Here is an 8,825-nt window from a genome sequence, read left to right on the forward strand (position 1 = left end):
TGCTGAAATAAGGGATGAACTGAGTTCAAGGCACATGAGGGTGACAGCCTGTCAATGTTGAATACTCCAGCCTGACTCAAATTACTCTCTTAAGCCGTGTGCTTGTGTCTGACTGCATTTTATTGTTGCCCTGATGAACTGAGTTCAAGGCATATGGGGGTGTTATCCTGTTGATGCTGAATAATCCGCCCTGGCTCAGGCGTGCCCTGTTAATCTCTGTGCGCATGTGCGTATATGTGTTTGACTTATTTGGTGGTTGGAGGAATCCAGCCCCATTGAACCCAAGTCCTGCAAGATAGTTCCATTGAGGGTGAGGACTTGCAGAAGGGAGAGATACAGCTCCATATAGAAACACAAGTAGCGCATTGATCGAATTAGAGAGACCCCAGAAATGTACCCCTAATCAATGGCACTCCAAAGGGATGGACAAATCTGGTAACAACAGGACATTTTGTTTACAGCATAAAGGACTCTGGTTTTCAATTGATGCTTTCTATCCAAGGAAAAACTTAATGGAGGTCAGGTCATACTGTATTTTGTTTAGTGCAAGTTTAATGTTTTTTATCCAGAATAATTATTGAGTAGCAACAATGAATTTGGAAGTGGATGGGATGGATTCATTTTTCTAAAGCAAATAGTTCAATGAAAAACTTGTACTTTGTTTACTGGCTGCAACATTGCCGGCTATTGTGATTTTATAACAGGATTCACAATATTTGGTGGAGAGCTGATCAGAATTTCTGACAGAATGCTAGTTTTTTTCCCTTGGAAATTCAGATTTTTCAATGACACAGTTTGCAGAACATGTCCATTTAAACCAAAAAATGTTTTAAACAAAAACTACAAGTGTTTCAATAAATAGCAGAATGTTTTGACTTTTTAGTTTAGAAAATTTTAAATAAAAATTTAATGTTTCAGTTGACCCAAATTATTTGGGGAGAGGGGAGGGGGAGGGGCAGGTAGATGTGATTTTTTTTGGACATTGTAGATCTTTGTTGTTTCATTAATCCATTTTAGAACAAAAGGCTTTCAAAACCATGAATGCCACCCATCCCCAATGACTGTTTTTCTTAAAACTCTAGCTTGTAGAGTCATGAGACTGCCTGCTTCCATTAAAATAAAACAAAGGGAATGTCTAGTCCTCATGGTTGCAGAGAAAAGGTGAAAATATCATAGTGGATTAGCTTGCATTTGGCAGTACAGAAACTGAATTGACTGAAAAAGCATTCGTGTTTTCTGAAATTCCATGTCTCTGGGCTGACAGCTCTTCCACTGATATATCCAATAGATAGATATACATGCATAAATAGATACATGCCTGTGGTGGGGGGTAGATTTTAAGATACTTACTATGTATACCTTCAGGTTTTCAAAAAAATCTCAGCCTCCACTTAGGCCTTTTAATAAGCACCAGATTTTTAAAGCAGTCAGCCACTAGTGACTCTGACTGAGGCACTTTTGGCCAGATTGTCAAAGCAGCTCAGTATCCTGCTTGCTAAGCTCATCTGAACATTCTGGCTGCCGAGCCATCATTTAAACTGACTGTTCCTCAGGCAAAGAGTAAATATCTTCTGACATTATCCTCATATTTTTATTCACTGCCATATGTAGGCTGCTTATTTATAGAAACATTCACTTCATATACGTTACACCAAACTCTTTGGGAAGAAATCTCGATCGAATTTAAAGGGAGTATTGCTAAAGAATTAACAGGTGCTTTGGAGGAGGGTACAGTCAAGGTCAGAATGTGTCCACCTACTCTGCAGAGAATGGCAGAGAGCCACCTGACTAAATGAACTCAGATCCAAGAAGCAACTTTTCAGCAAATACTAACAATGAACAAAGTATTTTTGCCAATATACTGGAACAAGAAAACTGATTACAAGGTCATGAATAAAACAATTGAAGGTTTTAAGGAAGTCCCATGAGCAAAAATATAGTTTTGCATCTGGAAAAAAAAGCAAATGGTTAGGGAAATAGATTTGCTTACTGGTGCTGTAGTCTCTTAACACTTTCCTCAGCAAGGGAGGCACAAAAAGTGACCAAAAAATGTTTTTCAGAAGACATAGCTCAGGTTATCTTCTGTACTTGGGAAAGAACAAGAACATTCTTAGACCAGAGAATGCTTGCCTGTCTTGAGACTTATCATGTGACTCTCTCTGATGTTAGTAGAGAAACTTCAGATTTCCACAGATATACATGAGAAGAAACTATGGCATCCTTTTTCTCTCTCTGGTTTCTAGCACATGAATTGCTCCATTCATCAGTCCCATTGTTTTGCTGTTCATATCATGGGCTAAGTCCTTGGCCAATGGAGCAGAACTGATGCCTAGAAAATGGTATTTAGGGGTTTGCTTTTGGGAATTGGCTTGTATGTAAAGTAGATATGCATTAGAACAATGGTTCAGGGGACCAGCAAGAGTTAATTGGTTATTAAAAGTCTGTTTGTGACAAAGTTTCCTTCAAGGCCCACTGAGGGAGAAGCCAGCAGACACACAGGTTTGGAAACTGAAGACATGTACCACACTGTTCCATTACATGAACAGTGTACCCAAACAGAGATAAGGGACTCTGCAGCATTGGTGCCAGATATAGAATTGTTTGCATTATTCTTATCTACTATCACTGTGAATCAATAACATGTGCCTATTATCGAATGGAGAGGTTGTGGTCAGTCTGAGGGTTTGGGTCTACCCGGAACAAGGTATCTGGGTTATAAATCCAGTGCCAACTGGGAGCACAGGCAAAAAGCTGGCTGCTCTAATAATCCTTAATTACTGGCCAGACGTACCTTCCCTCTGTGACAGCTCTAAGACCAGTAGATATAGAATTGTTTGCATTATTCTTATCTACTATCACTGTGAATCAATAACATGTGCCTATTATCGAATGGAGAGGTTGTGGTCAGTCTGAGGGTTTGGGTCTACCCGGAACAAGGTATCTGGGTTATAAATCCAGTGCCAACTGGGAGCACAGGCAAAAAGCTGGCTGCTCTAATAATCCTTAATATCTTTAAGATTGAGATGTTACCCACAGACCCTTTGAAAAAAAGAAGTGTAGGTGAGTAATGGCCAAAAGGTCCTGATAGCATGCCAGCATGCATATATGCTTTGTGCTTGGAAATGGGTGCAAGCTGTAGACACACTTGTATTTACAGATCATTTCTACTCTGAGAAGGACCAGATTGACAGAAGACTGTGCTTGGTGCTGTCCAGTGGGATTCTCAATGAGAAACAAGGTATGAATTGATATTGCAAGTTGAGATCATTAGAAGAACTCAGTAAAAAAAAAAATGCAACGCTTCACAAAATCTACAAAATTCTGAAAAGCTTGGGGAAAAATGAGAAAATGTAGGGTTTTTTTTTTACATTTTCAGAATAAAGTTTGGGTGTTGTGCTGAAGAGACCTTTAATTTAATTTTTTTTTTTTACATGATGTAAAAAATAATGTATAGAAAAAAAGAGCTGAGATTGAATTGAAACATCCATCCATTTAAGGATGGGCATGTCATGACTTGTGCTTGACAGAATGTGATCGGATTTATTTTAAATGTGAAGGATTTCTAATTATCATCACATGAACCTGCTTAGCAGATGTTTTCAGATGAGCAAAATTCCTCCTTTGAAGGATGCAGTTGGGTTCTGCTGGACATTGAGTTCTAAGGCAGTTCAATGAAGATATAAATAGTCTCTAACTGGAACTCGCAAACACTTTTAAATTGTACTGCCTACTGTTAGCATTCCAAAAGGTACTCAGGAACCTCCTGTCTTTGAAGGGATCAAATAAAAATCAAAGACCTTTCACAATTCAACACTAATGACCAAAATGCCATCTGACTGGTTTATAAGCAAGATGCAAAAATATCAACACAATGGAGAATGCCTTTAGGATGAGAAGAGCTTGAATGCAGGGCGGGATGATTAAAAGAGACTTTATCTTGCCCTCAGTGCCTCATGTCAAACATGTATTACTATATTTTGGTTCTAGAAAGAGACTAGGAAATTTCAGGGAAAAAAAATAATCTAAATGTCAAGGCAACCCCTGTAAATGCAAGAGGCATTCGCAATCTACCATATCACCAAAGGCAAAAGTTACAGATCATTGTTACCTAGAAGAGAAAAAAAGCATTGCAAGAACTGCTTGGAATATCTGGAGTTAGCAGCCCTTGCACTGGATCTTGAAACCACAAGTATAACCTTCTCTAATCCAAGCATTTCACAGCATTGTTTATAATACATTATGTTTGGGGAGGTGGGGGGGTGGGAGGGGTCAAATATATGGCCAGCAGGTCAGATCTGGGCTGCAGAACAGTTTACTCTGATCCACTGGTAGTCCAGCAGATTACCAGAAGCTGTGGTGGGGAGGGGAGCAGGTGTGACCTGTCACAGAATTCAGGGTCCCTGTACACCAATGGACATGGCCATCAGTGACAGGTTAAAAGCAAGGGCTGTACAGATGCTGCTTCCTGAGCCCAGACCCATGCAGCCACCATTGGAACCACTGCAATTGCCATTCACTTTGCAGACTTGTCATGAGAGGAGCTGCTGCAGGCTCGAGTTTGACATCCCTACTCTAGACACTTAATACAAGCATCTAAGATTCTACTAAGGAGGCCATTGTCCCTCCCTGAATCAAGCACTGAAATGCTCAGTGTTGTGGTATGTACAGCCTTTTTGGGATCTACTCTGCAGATGCTTTTGGAAAATCTACCCCAGCAGAATTTGCCCCCAGGTCTCTGCCTTTTTTCTAGCACTATTGTAACTGCCCTGGTCTGCTATTGAGTTTGAATGTGTTTCTAAACTTGTCTACACTGGGGTTGCAATGTCAAACTGCTGGTTACATTTTTAATTAATAGTAGGTATCATAGTGGCTGATGGTAGAGGTTTCCTACTGAGGAATAATTTAGTATTACTAAACAGTAATCAAAGTGTTAATAGCCTCAGAATATAATGCATACAGGAGGAGTCACATTTATAAAAGTGATAGAACTACTAAGACTAGAATGAATAATGTTAGTTGTAATATCACAGCACATTGTAATAGTATAATTAGTTGTGATATGAGGAATTAGAATTACACTGGTTGGAATTCCAGGAATTGTGCCAAAAAGTGCTGTTAGTCTTAGGGATGAGTAACATTTATAAAGTCCATTATCTCATATACTACCAGGACTTGAAATGAAGACTATGTTACTGAAAAAAATGAGACTGCATTTTAGTCATACACAGCATTTAATTTTAGCCCTTAAACTGATTCGTTCCAATTAACGTGTCTTATTTTTCCCACATTTCCATTGCAGAGACTGCTATCTTGATCATCCGGTAGAGCTGGTAACCAGTACTATGCACTATATGAATCTGATTGGCCTAATTTTTAAATAATGTAAAGCATTCACTGCTACTAGCAGTGTGTGAAAAAAAACTGGCTCCTTAAATCATGCTGTAATTGTGTGCGCGCACTGGAGAACTGCGGAATGGGGAGGACAGCAAGATGACCTGATTTGAAAGTTGGGAGGAGAGCAAGATGTCACTTCATTAATGAATGATTTTTCCAGAATTTATTATTTAAATATTAACATATTAAGACCTCCTTACTGATTAGTATTTGATACTTATTCATCATATGAAAGAGGTGTTGGCTTGTAAATAGGGCATGGAACCAAGAAGCCAGAAGATCAGGGCTTTGGTTTCTTGCAAGCTGACTTGGAGGTCATAGAAATTAGGCCTGGAAGGGACCTTGAAGATCAAGTCCAGCCCCCTGCCCCAGGGGAAGGAAGTCAGCTAGGGTCAAAGGATCCCAGCAAGATAAGCATCCAAACATTCCTTGAATGAGTCCAGAGTAGGTGCCTGCACCACTTCTGGAGGGAGTCTATTCCACATCTTGGGGGCTCGGACATTAAAGAAGTTTTTCCTTATGTCCAGTCTAAAATGGTCTTGGAGGAGTATATGACCATTGATCCCTTGGGGCGTTCTGGTGAACTGACATTCCCCTAGATCCTGATGCACACCCCTTATGTACTTATAGGCAGCCACCAGGTCACCCCTGAGCCTGCGTTTTTCCAGGCTGAAGAGTCCCATGGCTCTTAGCCTCTCTTCATAAGGCCTAATCTCTTGCCCTCTGATCATGCGTGTGGCTCTCCTCTGGACTCTCTCAAGCTTTTCCACATCATTCTTGAATTGTGGAGCCCAGAACTGGGTGCAATATTCCAGCTGCGGCCTCACCAAGGCCAAGTACAGTGGGAGGATGACATCCTGAGATTTACTTGAGAAGCATCTATGGATGCAAGTCAGAGTTTTGTTTGCTTTACCAGCTGTGACATTGCATGGCAAATAACTTACTGCCCAAATAATTCTCCTCAGAGTGCTTTTGGTTACTCCCACCAGCTGACTCTCTTATCTATTGCTCAGGATAGAAACTGGTCTCTTACAATGCATCTGTATGCACCCTGCACAGTGGAGTTCCAATCTCAGTTGGGACCTTTCTGTTGTAGTACAAGGTACATTACAATTATAATGTGTGATCACGTAGTTCAGACTATGGCTTCAATTCTTTGAATTTATACAAATGCTCACAACCCTTCCATTCCTTTTGATCTTCAGATGTCTTCCCCTTATCAGCATGAGCTTCCAAGACTGAGGTCTATACCACTGCTTCCCAACCTTTTCCTCACCATGACCTCATTTATGATCCCATTTCCTCAGCATGGCCCCTCACTCCCCACCCACAGCCCCCTACTCCTCTAGGTGCCCCTCACTCATTAGCTGTAGCCCCTTGCCCCCCCAGCCCTGCTGGCGGGGGACCCCAGATGCCCAGGCCCATGGCCCCTTGCTGCCCCAGAAGCACCCAAGCCCCAGCTGCCACCCACAGGAGGCATCAGCTGCAACTGCAGCTGGAGTATGGCCAGAGTGGAGGAGGATGCAGGTTGCCTACTTCAGACTCAGGGCTCTCTCCTCAACTGCCCTCCTTTCAGGGGCCTCCGCAGCCCAGCAGGTGAGACCTGGCATGGGAGGGCGGGGAGGCTCAGTGCTGCTGCTGGGAGCCCCATGCTGGCTGCGCCACCATGGCGAGGCACCCCTTCTGGTAGCAGAAGTGGTGTAGAGTTGTCTACTCTGCTGTTGCCACGCAGGCAAGGGGCACCTGGCAGTGGCACTAAGCCTCCCTACCCTGTGTTGCCATGGGGGTCCCTAGGAGGAGAGCAGCAGGATGGAGAACCCAGAACCCACAGCGAACAGCCTGCATCTGCCCCAGCCCCATGCACAAATCTGGGGTTCATATGCACCCTCTCTCCCACCTCCCTCCCTGGGAATGCATGACCCCATTTTTTATCATTCCAACTCCAAATGGGGTCACAACCCAAAGGTTAGGAACTGCTGGCCTTTACCCTAATACATAGGAAAATAAGAGAACACAATTAAGGCTCAACCTTAGCAACGGCATTTACTGACTTCAAAATGCATTAAGCTGCAATCTTAGCAGACTTTTGACATTTTTAAAAATGAAAGTTACAGGATAACTATCTGTCACACACATAGCCTGGGCTGTTAGACCCCTTTTTTGGTGACAGAGTAGCAGCAAATTAGTGTATTTGTAGTCTGGCATGAAGGGATAGCTGTTCTTAAGGACTAACCCCTGGCTGGGGATCTTCAATTCCCTTTTTTAAATCTGACTTGGAGTATTCCTAATCTAAACAAATGCTGAGAATCTTATCAGGAAAAAGCCTATTGCTACTTGAATCCTTGCCCCTCTTGCTACAGCAGAGAGATGCAGGATGAGTGTAACATTCAGTCTTATAATGTGACCCCATCATTACAGAGATGATTAGCAAATGGCACTTTCTGTCTGTATTTATAGTGAAATACTTTAATATGGTGACATGCTTTTAAATTCAAAAGTTCATAAGGCATCACTTAAAGTAATATTCAGTTTAATAATGTCTAATTATGAAGCTATATACAGTCAGAAAAGTACAGGTAATATGACTAAAAAATTATTGGCAAGTCATTATTTCTAATAAGAAAGGCAATCAGATTCTACCAGCTGATTGTTATTCAGGAGTTATCATGAAAGGAGGTACAGTTCTCACTTCAGTTCCTCAAAGATAGGTACAAAGATAGGCTTGCAAAACCTACCCATCCTAAATCAGTATTTACTACAGCTTTTCCTAGGCAATATCAGCAGAAGCATCAGTGTTTAAATGGGTGAGGAATGCTGATTTCTCCAGTGGAAGGCCACAGTGGGAACTGGGAGGATAAGGACTAAGGAGGAATTCAGCTCTCATTCCTCTGAGGCAATTCCCTTCAAGCCAGGGTTAAGGCTACAGATGGTTGAAATCTTCTGAATAATTCACATAAAAGGCCTTCTATTTTTTTACATTAGAAGTGTTAGTATTTATTCCCCCCTCCCACCCGTATTTTTGGACAAAACTGTGTAACAGTTGTAAAAGCTTGCTTGGCTGCAAGCTGAGTACGTGAGCTGTGCCGAAGAACTTTGCTAGAAAGGCAGGAAAAAGTTTGCAGCAGGTTTACTGAAGCATTTGAACTGTGACCAGAGCCCCCATTGCAACCCCCTGGCTCTGATTGGCTACTATGGAGCCATAAAAAACTGAGGTAGGAAAAAGCAGAGGGGAAGAAGCTGGAGGAGAGCAACACCATGCTGGAGAGAGTGGCAGAGACTCAGTTCCTCCTTCCCCTCTCTCAGGCAGAGGGAATGGAGCTGAGGCTTGTTGGGGAGCAGACATCAGGACAAAGGCGATCCTGAGTCATCCCAGGAGAAGCTGATTCTCCATCTAGGTCAGAGCTGTGCAATCAGGGACACAGGTCCCCAGG

General features: G+C 42.2%; 1 long non-coding RNA gene across 1 annotated transcript in view; it reads left to right on the forward strand.

The window, feature by feature from the left end:
* Positions 1-5,411, forward strand: part of LOC112548181 — a 6,043-nt gene extending 632 nt beyond the window's left edge. Inside the window, exons 2-3 of the long non-coding RNA XR_003091986.1 lie at positions 3,158-3,238; positions 5,300-5,411. This is a non-coding gene — a long non-coding RNA (uncharacterized LOC112548181). The remainder of the gene's footprint in view (positions 1-3,157; positions 3,239-5,299) is intronic.
* The last annotated feature ends 3,414 nt before the right edge of the window (positions 5,412-8,825 follow it).

The sequence above is a fragment of the Alligator sinensis genome, unplaced genomic scaffold, assembly GCF_000455745.1.
Source record: "Alligator sinensis unplaced genomic scaffold, ASM45574v1 scaffold1096_1, whole genome shotgun sequence".
Classification (NCBI taxonomy): Eukaryota; Metazoa; Chordata; order Crocodylia; family Alligatoridae; genus Alligator; species Alligator sinensis.